The sequence below is a fragment of the Coturnix japonica genome, chromosome 2 (genome assembly GCF_001577835.2).
Source record: "Coturnix japonica isolate 7356 chromosome 2, Coturnix japonica 2.1, whole genome shotgun sequence".
Classification (NCBI taxonomy): Eukaryota; Metazoa; Chordata; class Aves; order Galliformes; family Phasianidae; genus Coturnix; species Coturnix japonica.
The window spans coordinates 100,913,219-100,929,317 of NC_029517.1; positions in this window are offsets into that span (position 1 = coordinate 100,913,219).

A 16,099-nucleotide genomic window follows, 5' to 3' on the forward strand; every position below is an offset into this window, starting at 1 on the left:
AACAACCTTATGTAAATCTGAAAGTTCATGTGGGCACTGTGATAGCTGCAGTCTTAGGTGAAGACTCAGCCTCATGTGAGGGCAGCACCTGGATAACCCAGCTGCAGTTTATATGGGAAGATCTGACTAGTAGTCACTGTTGACTTTCTGTAAGTCATTTTTCCTTCTTTCCATCTCTTTTCTTCTTACATCTCCTGCTCTTTCCAGCTAATTTTGGTTGTAACTCCATCTCACCATCTTGTTTGCAATAGCAGCCCCAGTTCCAGTCTTTCTTATATCCTGATTGTCTCCATGGTGTGAGAGCCTTGGGAGCTTTATGCAGGGATGTACAAAGCTTGAGGATGTTTTAGTGTATCCCAAATAGGAATGAACTAGTGTTTCTGCCATGCTTTTTGCTACCCACTCAAGCAGAACAGGAAAAGAGTGCTCTGAAGTTTGCATGGGAGAGAAATGCAAAACTCCAGCCATGGAAGCTGTACATATAGCATAGAAGCCAACAGTAAAGTAATAAGGGATTTACAGAAGTACTCCATGGCTGTTGCAGGGACTTAAGTGGACAACTTTTGTTATCTCTGCACCTTTCCATAACCAACTTTATGCCTGTTTGAAAGAAACAAAATCATTGTACTTGGTATGTGACTGTCCATGGCCATCATGGAACAATCCAATCCATCCCTGCTAAGAGCATGAAAATTCATTCATACTTTTTCTATTACAACTGTAGTCTCATTCCTGCCCTCCCACTTCCAAAGATTCATAATCTGAAGTGATGTGCATTCTTGGAGCCACTTAGAGACTTCTACCCACAGCCTTGCTAATGACACAGATCCTTTCTGTATGTTTTTACCTGTTCCTGGTTTTATAGGTTACTTCTTAAGCTGCATGAATCAGGGAATGGTGCCCACAGAAGTGCAGGCTGCAGCTGAGTCTCTGTAAGCTCTGGATGTAATGGAACCAGGTACAGGTCAACAGATGGGGATGTTGCTTGCTGGTGTTGCGAGGGACTTGTATGTGGTGGATATGTAGGTGAGAAGAGTGCAATGGAAACAGAACATCCCTTTGCAGACAATTGCAATATTACATGATATAGCACCAGCGTTGGGGTCAGCTCGGGATAACATATCTGTTCCCTGCTTGCTGTGGCTCATGGCTTAGCAGGATAGGTAGAGCGACTGTCTTGGCAGAAGGAGCTACCCACGGCCACTCTGCAAGGAAGTCCATTATATCAGGAAATATAATATCAACCAAACTACAGTATGGTTTCATAGATCATAATATGTTAGGTGAGGTCAAATGTGCAACTGTAGTCCATTAAGAGGGATGGGTTGTTTGATGTCTCATTCAGTTTTATGTGTTTGTCTGTGGGTTAGACAAGCTTTCTTTATCTCTGTGAGCACAGCGTCTCAGTTCTTCATAGCTGGCAATAAAACGTTTATGGTGCAGGTTAAATGGGTCTGTTTATAAATGCAGGAGGAGTTGGTAGCATAGTGATGACAACAATGCTGGACACTGCTGGGGGTGAAGCACACTAGTTGACACATTGTTTAAATGCCCAAGGCATGGCTGCCTACCCAGAAGACAAGAAGAGGAGATTACTTTGTTAAGAAAAGTCCCCCAGAGGGAATTTCTTATCTGGTCTTGATCTTGGAATTGGCTTGAAGAACTGAAGAGCTCCTAGTTCCCACAGCCCAGTTTTCAGCTGCATGGGGAAGAAATGGGCCCAAATCCTAATGAAGAAGAAGCCTGTGCTGCATGTGGGAATTACATCTCTGTTCCTCACCAGAACAGGATCCAACTCCTAGAGCTTGCAGCAGACCACACTAACAGAATTGGAGCTGTCATGAACATTTTTTAGCCCTCTGGTGCATGCTGCTCAGAGCTTGGCTCCTTGCATTGCTCCAGGTCTACTTAGTGCTGGTACTCAGATGCTCAGACAGAAATGATGCAGAAAAGCTCCTCACTGTCTGGTTGCCAGGGGATTGTTCTACTCTGTGTTCATCTCAGTGCTCTGAGCTGCATTCAGGGAATGCTGCTTACAGAAGTCCAGTTCTATGCTATGGCTTAGAAACGGCACCACCATTACCTACGCAAGTGATACACTACTACATGGTGCACTTGTAGAAATCTGCACCTGTGGAGAAGACCCACTATCACTGTCACCACTGTTGAAATGCACCACCCGCTGCCTCACTGTGCTCACGTCCTCTTTCTGGTCTCCATAGTTATCACAGGTAAAATACCTGTATTTCATTTTTAACTTGCAGAGGGCAGTGGGTCTTATGCCTACTGGCTCGTCTTTGCTCATCATGAAAATTTCCTCAGGATGTGAGAAATTTGTTTTCACTTGCTTGTTTCCTTACACATGAAGTACAGCTTTTTTAAGAATTACACAGAGCTTGATAGGATTACCTCTGCCTGCACTGGAAAAGGTCTGGTTCTGGTTCTGGTTCTGTCTAGTTTGGAATACTCTTCCATTTGGGAAGGCGCCCACATCATCTTTCATGGGAATAAGGATTTACAATGCAAATAACCCCCAGGACTTGGAGCAATTACATGCTGCTCTGTACAGTCCTTCTTATATTCCCACAATCACAAATTGTAAGAGGTACTGTAGGTCCAGCTGTCCAGCAACTCTGTATTCAGAGCTGGACCTGTGTTTGGATTTCACACTTTTTGTGGATGCCTCAGGAGGCTTTTCTTGTCAGCTTGTGAATATTTTTGATTCTGTTTGTAGTGCCATATCAGAAATACTTGTCAGTGCTCCCTGCACAAGGCCCTACTGTGTACCTGGTCTCTGGAGCTCTCATGTTGCCAGTTGTTTTCGGTATGATTTGATGATCATCATGACAGAGAACCAATGAATGTTTAAAGAAGAGGCTCCAGTTAAAGTTTCCTCTTTGCTCTTTTGTAAGTTCCATGATAGCTTTCATACTCACTATAAGGAGACAACAAGGTTATATTTACAAGTGGAGAGAAATTAAATGATCACCAGCTTAATCACATTCTAAGTATCTTCTTGAAACCCATGGTAATTAGACGCTTTCGGCATCACCCATCAGCCATACTTGTATCTTGTTTCATATCTTTTAAATCCCTCTTCAAGTCCTCACTTGTTTACCTTGTTATTATTAATACGCTTAAGAATGTTAATTTTATTTCCAACAATGTGAAAAGCATATGTTCATGCCTGATTATCACCCTAGTATGATTCTGATTAAAATACTTAATTTTCAAAACATACTTTTAAAATTGCTAATTTTTATGGCTTTAATTAGGAAAATGAGGAGATTACAGGTTGGATTTAAGGCTCTCCAGGAAAATATAACAGAAGGAATAACTGTTGTTTTGTGCTTTCGATACTTTTTTAGCTCTGAGACAACATAGATAAAAAGAAGTAGCAGGAAGAAAGGAGCTGAAGGGTGTAAAATAGCACCACATGCTCTCAAGTGTCTATTTATGGGAAACTTTTTATCTCTGTAGATATCACTGGGAATTCTGAAGGACTTTTAGCTGAAACATTCCTAAGTAACAGCTGCTCTGTTAAAAAAGCCGTCCTTTTGCTTGTACTAACATCGTGAATGTCATGCATGGCTAATTGTGGATATCTGATAGGAGTGGTGTCTTTTTGCTTTTTACTGATGCAGTCAGTTCCTCGCTCTGTATTTCTAGAAGGACACCGCTATGTATGACACTTGCTCATAAGGATCAACCCTCCCCAAACAAAATTTAATTAATTTCCTGCCAATTATAGTATTTCTCAGAAATAAACTGAAGTATTTCCAAGGCACATACAGTGCCAAGGCCTCAAGCATATTGAATCCAACTCAATAAGGATTTCCCCTCTGATCCCACATTCTTACTCTTTTAAGTAAATATTTCCTGAAGAATATGTCTCTTATCTGAACATGCAACCACCCTCAATAAAGCACTTTTCATTTCATGCTAATCTTTTGTTCAGTGTGTGGTCTCATCACCAAGAGCACGTTTAATTCTTCAGGTTTCCATGCTAATTTACAAATACTGTTCACTATGAAGGCTTCTTGCTGTTGCTGCTCAATCACAGTGTACAAATATTGAGTTTTGCAGGAAATGAACTGGCAGGGAGCTGTGAAAGGTGTATTGTAGTTTCAGAAGAAGAGATCAGGTTCTCCTACACCTGTTTCAGTCAGTTAGAGCGTACAGTACAAGTCTCTAGCCCATGATGCTCTTGCATTAATGTCACTAATGTGTAACAGGCTGAAACTTGCACAGATATGTTGCTGTGTGAATGCAACCAAATAAATGCCTCCGAACTCTAGAGGAATTAGTAAATATGAACAACAGAAGATAGAGATGGACGGGCAGTGCTGTTCATATATTAGATGAATGTTATACACCGTATTGTTGTTTGAACAAGAAACTATAAGCCTGGACTCAACTCTTTTTCATTTTATTTATTTAATTGTTTATTTTTAAACTACATGATGTGTAGAAGAGTAATATCCCTCTCAGACACTATTCAGCTTTCTTACCCAGGGCTGCTCCTCTGAGTAGGGGCTGTAGAACTGAGTTCTCCCTGCATACTCTATAGCATACCTTGAACTTTTGGATATTTATGACAAGGTAGGATGACATCTTGTTCTTAAAACAGGAGTATAAAAACAAATCTAGCTGTAATGCCCTACAAACATTTTTTCTTTTTGTTCTAAATATTTAGATCAGTGTCTATAAGCAAGGAGTTAAAATAGGTCCTGTTCTGTGTGCGTTTAATGATACAACACTTCTTTCCTATACATCCAGTGGTGCCCTTGAATGGAAGTACGATCAGTGTTAGAAGGAAATGGACAACAAACCAAGGTTTCTAACCTTTCTAAGGACATTAAATCCTCTAGGTTATGAACCTAGCAGCTTGCCAAAGAACTGCCTGTTACCCACAGTATATTTCTAGTAAAATGATTGCTTTCCCTGTTAGAGAAACATTACTCAAACCCTTTGTGGGCTGGTTGCTCTGGAACTGATGCTTTGTAATGTGCAGCACTTAATAAATTGATCATCCATACCTCAAAATGCAGTGAAACAGAGGATTAAACTGAGATGTCACCGCTGTATTAATTTCCCAGGGAGGAAACAGTGAGCTTCACAGATTGGGCTGCCTGCTGTTGCTAGGAGACTGACATATGAACAAAACCTCATGGTCAAAAAAACCACTAACACATGTGAAAGAATCAGCCCTGGGCACTCCATCTCTTCCCACAGCAGAAAGCTATCATCCATCAATGCTGTCACCAGAGGGCTACATGCAATCTTAACAAGCACTTTAACATACTCATGGTGGAGCTCAAGAGAGGTGGATTTGTCCAGAAATAGATCTTAAAGAAAATAGTTTATGCCATATCCATGTTTAAATTTGTCACAGTGCTCTGCCTAAACTGAAACTGATTTAGCCAGTGCTTCAGGGATCTCTGTCTGTATGTATGTATGTATTACACAGAGAGCAGTAGTTGCTACTACTATCTTTGTAATTCATTGTGTACTAGGACTTGCTCTGAAGGACAGTGGAGTTCAAAGTGCTGCCAGAAAACATTATTTTGTATTGTTTAGAATTCTCAGCATAAAACTCAGTTCATCAACAATCAGCATAGTTCATAGAAAAATTTAATAATCCGTGAGATGAGAAACCTTGCTAATTTTGTACTCTGCAGTACAACAAAGGTAATAATTTTTGTTTTAGCAAACACCCGATTAAGTCTGACAGTGCCCATAAAGTGTTTGGTGTGATAAACAGTCAATACTAATGGAATCTGTGAGCAGCATCTGAAGCATCCACCGTAGAGGTGGATTAAAATCCATAAAAAGATGGGTACATTAACACTGAATGTTATAACCCTTCAGAAGCAACAGCAAAAATAAATGACACAAGCTGCATATTACTGGAACTTCTGTAAAGACATGCTAAAATGAGTGAAGAGGTAAATGGAACAGCTTCTTCATTGAAGTCACTCTATATCAGCTACTGCTGGAAGACTCGAGAGAATCACTTTTTTGGACATTTATTTGTTCTGAGTTAGAGAAATATTTCTATATTGCTATATAGATATGTAAATGTAATAAAGCATAACATAGCAGCAAAATATTCCAGAATGTCATGTGGCTATTAACCAATGCACTGAAAAAATCATAGAATTGTAAACTGCTAATACAGTCATCTTGAGCTCAGAAACTCTGTTACATGCTTTACCAACCAAGTTCAAGTACAGCTGGACATTTATGGCTCTCTGAGCATCTCCTTCTGTGTTCAAGCCTTCTCACTGTGTTCCTGTCTATCAGCTGTGTTTCATGGGTTGGAAAGCAGTCACTGGAGCTCTTTGCGTTTGCCCTGCGTCCAATAATGTCTCACTTCCTGAGCTTCTAACAGAATACATCAATAACTCATGAAAGCAATGCTCTGAATGCCTCTAGAATATTCACTTAGTGAAGACTGAACGGCAGTTATGTTTCCAGGGAGAGATGTGGTACACTATATATGTGAAGGAGTGTTATTTTTCCTGTTTCATTATTGCTGGTAATCGTAACTAGCGGTAAAGTATCATTGAAACGCAGAAGTCTCTCTACACAACTCTTGCTGCGGGCACCTGGCAAATTTAGCATCACTCTAAAATGTTACTTAAATAGCGTTACCGTATGGACACCTTGGAGAGTCTAAGACCTGAGAAAGGAGTGGTTATTCCTAAGTATACATGTCTCACTTGTAGGGGCTCAACTCAGCATCTTTGCAGACACTGAGGAGGTCCATAACCTTAACCTCATCCTCCAGAAGTCCCCCTTTGAAGTGATTTGACCTGAAGGCTTTTCATCATTTTGCACAATAAAGGAGAAAACGAATCACATTAAAGTTACCTATTTAGATCTACACTTAAATAGTCATGCTCTGCATACTGTTCAGCTAAACTGAGTTGCTATATTTTTCCTGTTTTCAGAATAAATAGAAGGAGGTGTGAAAAACAGTCATATTCACAACTTAATGATATTTAAATTTATACAGAACCCATTTCTGTTCCAAGTTTTCTTTATAAAATTCTGGAGTGATTTCTCTGGAGCTAATGAAATTAAAGTGGTGGGGGAAAAAATGTGAGTGAAATCAGAATCTAACACATCAGGCTTAAAAAATACTGGAGTAATTAATCACAATAAAATTTAATCATGTAGAATTTTTTTTCCACAGTTACTAAAATGGTATTTAAATTAACATTAGTTACAATTAAAAATAATAATAATAAAAAAGCCTATGAGGAGCTGCTTCACTGGGAGGCATTATATATGCATTCATTTGAAAGTGACTTGTCTCCACTTTCTATTTCTATCTTCCTCTTCAGGCTGCATTAGTAAAAATTCTATGTCAAATTAAAATGAGCTGTTATGGTAAGGGCTAGCAGAGCTTGCTGGGATTACACTGATAATAATAATAGCAATGAAATTACTTCACATTTATGCTGCCTTCAGTCTGAACAGATTCTGACTTTGGAAGCTGCGATTTTAAAGTCATATAACTTCCTCATTGATATTAAGTGATGTTGATGTTTCTTAAGCAGGGAAAACCAACTCAGGCAAGACCACCAGTGTTGGTATGTTACAGAATGCCATTCTTAGTATGCCTTGGTGCTAAGACATAGCACAGTCTTACTGAAATATTTTCTACTTCAGGACCTCCATATTGCTGGCATTCTTGGTTTATTCATCATGTGAGGATTTTCCTCACAAAGTCTGTTCAAATTAAAACCAAAGTATACAGCCCAAATGCTGTAGGAAGGTTATATATTATTTAGGTACTTGACGTTTGATTACAGAGTGCATGTAAATCTTCCATATTCTACCTCCACTGAAATGTTATTAACACTTTTTGCTCATTCGAAGTCAGGAAAAATCCAAACAGGTAACAGCCAGCATAGAGAATTAAGGAAATAGAGACTGAGGTACAGATATTTTCAGTGAATGCTATATATCCCTGCAGAGAAGCTTCATAGTGTGAAAACAGCTGCCTAAAAAGATAACTACCAGAACACAGGCAGAATTTTGAAAATCATAAACAAGCATTTGATGATTTAATTGTTAGGATAATTCCATTTTTTAAAATATTTTTTTTTAATAGGCATGTATTTCTTTTTATATTACCTTGTATTTGAAGTCACAAATAACCTCTATTAAATATTATTATTTAATGGTATGATTTCAGAAGCTGAAACTTCCTAACATGTATTGTGGAGCTGATGAAACATCAGTAAATAAAAACATCATAAATAAAAAAGTCTTTGCAGCCAGGTTCCCCAGGACATCATGATTCCTTGCATACAGACTGAGTTGCCTTTCTTTGTTATCAGTGCAGTGGAGTCCATGCAAACACTCCCTGGCAGAGTCCTGCTGGATCTGACTGGGGAACACCAGGAGGTCCAGCTGTGTACATTGGGTCAAGCACAAGTTGAAGTGAACAGCATCATACTCAATAAAGCTAACAGCATATCAACTTGCAAATTGAAGGTGGAGAAAAATCCATTTTCTGAGAAGTAAAAGTGATGGGAAAACCCCATGCCCTCAACACGCGGTGTCTTGCTGGATGCAAAAATTGTTATCAGCTTCCTCCTGAAGAAAATTATCAGCAGGTTTAGGCATATATACATATATCAGTCTAGAATCTTCTGAAAAAAAGCCCCCAAGCCCCAAGAAACCTGCCAAAATCTTTCTAATGCCAAGAAAAATATGAACAAAACCTCCAGTTGTGACTGAAGCATATACTTCAACTGGAAGCACTAATTGAATCCAAAATCTGATAAACAGACTGATGGAAACTTGTCAGATTAGACTTCTGGTGAGAAAAGGCACAGACAACCCACCAGGGTAGTTCATTCTTCAGCTATGTTAGCCCAGGCTGTGCACTAACACATGGCAGGGAAGAGACACAGCCTGAGGGCTTTACAGGGTGAGTCTGAAAACAAGGAAACAGAGAGCCAGACATGTTCCACACTTGCAAGATGATAGGAAAATAAGGAAAGAGTGGAGTCTTATTTCCACTGAATACCATGCAGCATATTGTCATCCTCCCAGGGTAATGGGGATAACACAAGTCAGCTCTTTATGAGAAAGCTTTGGAGGCCATAGAGAAGCATCTTTCTTCCCAATTTAGACAGCTACTTAATCACAGCTTAATCATGTGAAATGGCTGCCAAATTCTTTTGGAGAGACTAAATTAGAGATTATTTAGGCAGTTTTTTGTTTTTTTTTCCCCTAGATATAGCTACTATGAAAGCAATATGCTTGACTGATTGCAATGAGTGCAAAGTAATAAATGCAGAAGATTGAAATGTAACTCTATGAAAAGGCTGAAGAAAATTTTGTATTTTGGTATTATTTTAGACAAAGTAAATCCTGGGTAAGCAAACTTAAAATGAGCTTATGTCACCAGGAATATAAGCATTTACTGCAGTGATGTCAACTATCATGAAAAGGTGAAAGGGCACTGGCATAGGCTGCCAGAGAAGCTGTGAATGCCCCATCCCTGGAAATGTTCTACGTTGGATAGAACCCTGGGCAGTGTGATCTGGTGCCTGATTTAGTGGTTGGTACCCTACTCCTAGTAGGGAGCTAGAACTAGATGATTTTTGATGTCCCTTCCAACCCAAACCATTCTATGATTCTGTGATTCTATGATTCTATGATTCTACGACCACATGTTCATTTACACTGAGGTTTCCCATTTACACTGCATTTTTGCAGAAGGTCCCATTTTTGCAGTTAATTAACTGGGCAATGCTTCGAGATGGTTGGGAGCTTGGCACCAGTTTGAGATGGAACTTTTCTCTTCTGGGCAGGCTCTTGAGGGCATCTGCTTTCTGCTCTGGCTACCCACAGAATGTCTAGGCAAGGTCACATAAGAGCTTCATTTCTAGTTTTAAGCTGATGTCAGCAATACTACACATGTGAGTATGACCTGGACTGAACAGGTCAATGTTTCTGCTCTTAAGACAAAGTGGAAACCTCTGCCAAAATGGGAAATCAGAACTGTTAAGGAGACACAGAAATGAACAGCGGTATTACTGCCATTTCTGCTGTTGTCTAGATAAGGATGTTTCTGTATTTCCCATGATGACATCCAGACAACACTGTGGAAAAAGAAATCTATAATATGTATTCAGAAGAGACTAAAATTGATGTGAGCCTTGGAAGAGAAAACAGTTGAAGAAAAGGAGTCTGAGAGCATCTGGCATCAGCAAATGGGAATGGTAGTCCCAGTGCTACATTGGCATTGAATGCTGGGGTGACATGGAGTTCAGCTCAAGCTCCCACAAAGTGTCTACCAGTGCCTTGGAAGGCTTTCAGTTCTAGTTTCACTCTTGACACTACCTGTATTAATTCATATAAAGTTAACATGGCTATGCTAGCAGAAGATCAATCTCCAGAAGCAGCTGCAATGTACATTGACGTGGAATGGCCATGTGGGAGTTTGAGACCAGATAAGGCTGAACCTTAAAAACTGCAAGGTGGGGCCTGGGACAGATGAGATAAGAAATCTGGTGTAGAAAAGAACAGACAGGAATGGACAGGGAAGAGATGCTCTCTGTTATCTATTATCACAGATTTGCCTGTGTGTAAGGTGAGTGCCTGTAGATTGTAAAGTGACAGTGCTCTATATGTTTTTGGATGTAAGTGGAAAGTTCTGAATCAAAGAAGAATTTTATGTCTTCTATAGCATGGTGTGGATGACTATATAACTTTTCTATTTGATTAATTTTACCTGAAGAACTATATTGGTACTGGGGCAGAATGTAAGATGAAGTAGCTCTTTGAATGGTAATTATATAGGGAAATTTACTTGGCTATTAAGTGTTCCATTGCTTTAGAAGTGGAACCTTTTTTTTCTCCAATCCTTTTCCTGGGGAGGGTAGAGACATGTATTATTTATCTTTATAGCTCCTAACATATGAGTTCTAATACTCAAGATAAACTATGTCTTTCTTGTACGTATTTTCTTTTTTGAACATAGGAAATTAAATGTGCGTATAAGTAGACGACTGAGTTCAGTAGATTAATTTGATTTATACTCTTTGCCTCAAGCCATAAAAGCAAATTAATTTCAATACTGTTAGCACAATAAATGCAGATAATCTGCTATTTACTATCTACACTTCTATGCTAGTATTTAATAATCTATGTGAGAACAAAAGGGCGAGAAGGAGGAGACAGGAAACTACAGGCCAGTCAGCCTCACAACTGTCCCTGGAAATGTGATTGAACAGTTGAACAGGATAGTGTACAACCTTAGCAAGTACACAGAAGAAACAAATCTGGGAGGAGTGGCTGACATGCCTGAGGGCTGTGCTGCCATTCAGCAAGACCTGGATGGACTGGAGAGGTGGGCAGTAAGAAATCAGATGAGGTTTAACAAAAGCAAGTGTAGAGACTCGTACCTAGGAAGGAATAGCAGCATGTTACAGGTACAGTACAGTTTGGGGAATGATCTGCTGGAGTGGAGCTCTATGGAGAAGGATCTAGGGGTCCTGGTGGGTGACAGGTTGGCCATGAGCCAGCAGTGTGCCCTGGTGGCCAAGAAGGCCAATGGGATCCTGGGGTGCATTAAAAGGAGTGTGGCCAGCAGGTCAAGGGAGCTGATCCTCCCCCTCTATTCTGCCCTGGTGAGGACTCACCTGGAGTACTGTATCCAGGCTTCTGTGTACCTTAGAAAGCTTGGATGATGCATCTTGCCCACATCTAATTTATGAACATTATGTTTGTGTTCTCCCAGAGAGGCTGACAAGTTGCCAAAAGCTGATCTGATTCTTCTAAAACAGTTGTTCTCAGCACTCCACTGCAAAACTCCACCAGCAATATGAGTTCCAGCAACCTCATCATCTGTGCTGTGCTTGAACTCAGTCGAGGACAGCCTGCTCCTTCTGGAAGCATCTCCTGATGAAGATGATTGACAATGTCAGGTGAACTTACCAGGTGGCTACAGCTTTGAGGGTCCATCACAGCTATGCTGTTTGAAGGTACCTTGATGAGTAAATCTCTTTTGAACAAGTTACCATGGAGGAGTTTCCTGGAAGAGCATCTCCACAGTGACGGATTACTGTGCAAAAGGAAGGGTCAGGAATGGGAGAGGCTGCTGGATATACTTACAGCCACGTGACTTGAAAGCAGTGGTTTTATGTGAGCAGGTGAAAGTGCTGGTGGAGTTTCTCATTGCAAAATGCATGGAAATACTTGGGGGAGAGACAGCATGCTATTATTAGTCCCTTAGTTGAGTAGTAATCAATACTTATCAACAAATGCACAGGTATGAGGATGAAATGAGGATTTCACAGGCTGGAGATTCTGGTCATGTACTTAGTGGGTTACTTCCAGGACTTCTTGTGCAAAAGTGAAATAAACTCTGGGCATTCAAGACATGAAAACTGTGTTTTCTTACTGATAGAAAGAAGAAACCTAGAGCTTTGGGTGGATTTTGCTTCAGCTGTTTTTTACTTCCATGAAATAACCTAGCTGCATATGCTCTTGCTTTCAAGTGCTTTGTTTGGAAAACAAGTCATCTGTGAAAGGGAAACAGATAAAGATCATCAGGCAGAAATAGTTCTGGAGGCACCATTTGTCTGCTCAGCCTTTTCCCAGAAGAAGCAGTGATGGAATCAGAAACAGGAGAAATATGTCAGATTCACAAGTACTGTGACAACATCTTACATGTGAGGGTGGTTACGTAAAGTTACTAACTTCATGTAAAGTTAGTACATAAAGGTGAGGCTGAAATGTATAGGATATTTTCCTCCCAAGAATGGGAAAAATACATCTTCCAGGGTCTTCTCTAAGGATACTGACAGGTGCTTGTTTCTCCAAAAGCCATGGTTTTCCATGTATCAGCTAGAACTTCCTATGATGTGAAACTGCACTGTAGGCACAGGATCCAACAGAAGTGGAGTTCAAGAAGCTTCTATGCCTTTTCCTGGCCAAGATGTTGTTCAGCCTTCACTTGTACTCCTTTCCCAGCAGTTCTCTCAGCCATATCTCACTCTCTGAAGCCTCCAGGCCTATAGTGCTCCAGTATGAAAAGCTGCCCCACAGTTCTCAGTAAATCTCAGCACAATTTATTGAGACTTTGCTCAGAGGTACAGTATTAGCCAAACAACTGTTGGAAAGGAGGATTTGAAAAAGGGAAGTTAAATGTTGCCCAGGGATTTTTGTAAAATGCTAGTGGCATATGCTAAGAAAAAATATGTGTATGCTCCCCATCTCAATATCAGCCATAAAGAGCATCCTTCTTGAGACAGATACGGAAGTAGTTATTGCACAAGGAAGAGGTATTGCAGTTCTTGAAATGCTGTCCTAGATCTGACCACAAACAGCTTCCCTTCCCTTCCCTTCCCTTCCCTTCCCTTCCCTTCCCTTCCCTTCCTCTCTTTTCCCTTGCCTTGCCTTTGCCTTGCCTTGTTCTTTCCTTCCCTCCCCAATGAAAAGCATGCACATGTATTTTGAAGAAAATATATGCTGAAGGAAAAACACCGCTCCTCCTTATGAAGATTTAATTTGGAACTTGTTGAAACTCTGTTAGTATGATGGTAAACAGATGATAAGGTACAAGAATCTCTGTTTTTAGTTATTCCATGTGCTATTTAAATGAAGAGGTGAATTCCCATGTTTTACTTGTGCCAGTCAGCAATACTAATACAGTATTATTACTGTGTGCTTTCTAAATACTCAGAAAGGATTTGTCCCAAGTTACTTCAGACACTGAGATATTGGCAGTTCTTATAAAGTCATATTTCACCTGAAAACTTAGATGATTTAGAGAAAAAATAAAAATAAAATAAAGGCAAAATCTTCCAGGCCCAGTTATCATCTGGTGCCTTCATGTTTTTTTTTTCCCTGTACTGCCCACTAGAGAGCAAAATAGTCCAGGACAGCTCCATGCAAGCTGCTCAAACCAGACAGCTCAGCGCGGTGTTTTGTAGTAATAGTGACATAAGTCCTGGAAGCAGTGCAGCCTTGCTAGATCTGTGGCTCTGCCCTAAGGAACATGCATTGCCTGCAAGGTATGGTTACTAGCAAGGGGAAGCAAGCCTTTACGCTATGCAACTTTTGAAAATAACTACACTGCAGCAACTTGAGCCACCTATCAAGCAAAGAGATGGTCTAGATCTATGTACAGTGCAGTTGTTACACTTGCTTATTAGTCACTAATTCAATGCTGTATTCAAAGCCAGTAATAGTACTCCTCTGTGCTATAAACAATCCCTTTAAAACTGTGTTTCTCAAAGGGAAAGAGAAAAAGTCATGCCTGGCCCTGCCTCTGGGGTTTTATCAATACTTTCTGTCTCTATTGTAGTAGAACTCAATTTATTGTTACTAGTTTCCTGGCTGAGCTGTGACTCCTGGACTACCAGGTGTGTGCATTTCCTAGTGCTAGCTGTGTGAAATGATCACAGTACAGCTGCAGTGCCTCTGGCACAGGCAGTAGCACTGAGACAGATGAAAGGATTCTTTCCTCAGATCCTCTGTCCCCATGCCAGTCTCTCTGCCCCCTCTACCCTCTGCCTTATACTGAAGGTGCAGGGTTGCAGGAGACATACTGTGTAATCAGCACTACAAGTGCAAGCCCACCAGCTGGCAAATCTGAGATACTTCTCTACAACCTGCGAGAAGCCCTGGGAAACTCATAAAGGAGGCTGTCCTACAGTAACTTCTAAGCCTGCTTTGCTCTTTCAATCAGTTGAAGTAAAGTTTCCTGTCTTCTGAATGGTTATTCAATTGCACTAGTAAATATTTACTGCCTTACCTTTAGCGTTATTTTCCTATCAAATTTGGGAGAATGTTATCATCAACCTTCTGATCACAGTCTTTGCCTTGGGAAGACCATGGTAGTTTAGCCTGACACAATTCCTCTGTCCCATTTCTCTCCCTTTCCTGATGATCCTGTTCTTCGTCAGACTCTCCCTCTGACTCTTTCATCCTTTCCCATGCCAAAATCCAGGTAGTGGCTGCACTGCTCTCCTACTAAGTAATTCTGACAACTAGCTTCTTCTATGATACCTATGGGGACATGACAACAATGCTTTGCTCTTGTGGGGCACTAAAGCAGTCATCCTAATTTGCAATGCTGCAAGCAACTGAGTTTTCAGTTCTGTAGCTAAAAAGTAAATAATAATAATATTAAAAAAAATAGTAGAAACCAAAGTATTTTACTATTTATTTTTTTCATCAAAGCCAAACCAAAATTCAGTTTCTGCCTGAAAAAGATTTTCCAGGTCATTCTAGGAGGACAGGGTTAACAGTGGTTTTTAAGGTTCCCTTAAACAGTCTTATCTATATCTATATTTACAATTCCAAACAACAATACTAAAGATTTCAAAATGAGAAGAAAAAAAGAAGAACAAAATTGTTAAACTGATGATGTTAACGATTCTAACCAGTTTTGAAGTTCTGTTTCATTCATGGGAGACCAAGCTAATCTGATAAATTTAAAATGCAAATGTTTCATATTAGTCTTTCCATATACTGTTCTTTCTCAGTGTGAAAAAGTACTCAGTGGAAAATCTGAGTCCATTGGAGTTTTCTGCTGTGTTTTCTGTTGCTTATCAGTGAGGACCTCTTGTTCCCACTGTTATCTCTTTGAAGCAGATTCTTCTGTCTGTGATTAGATAGCATCTAGAAAGATGGGATTTTGTTCTCTTACTGTGGTTTGTATGTCTAATGAAATACAAGGCCAGGATTTTCAGCCTAGTGAGGTTAGAAATGCCCACCTATTTCAGCCCCTAGGTGTTTTTCTGTGTTCAGTTTCTCTTGCTAAATTGCTACAAATCCACATGCTACCTTACTGGATTCCTCCCACCCCAGCCACCCCAGTATAACAGCCAGTAGTTCCTCCTCCCACCGATGTCATTGCATGAATTGACATTCAATGAACTGGGTTGGACTCTATGATCTCTGGAGGTCCCTTCCAACCCCTGAGATTCTGTGGTTCTGTGAATTTCTAAGCATCCCTAAAGAAAGTTTGTGTCACAAGAGTTTTTCACCTATCTACGCCACCAGGGGAAGCAAGAAGCCAAGAAAAAGAGAAACAAAAGTTGATAATAACCACATGTGC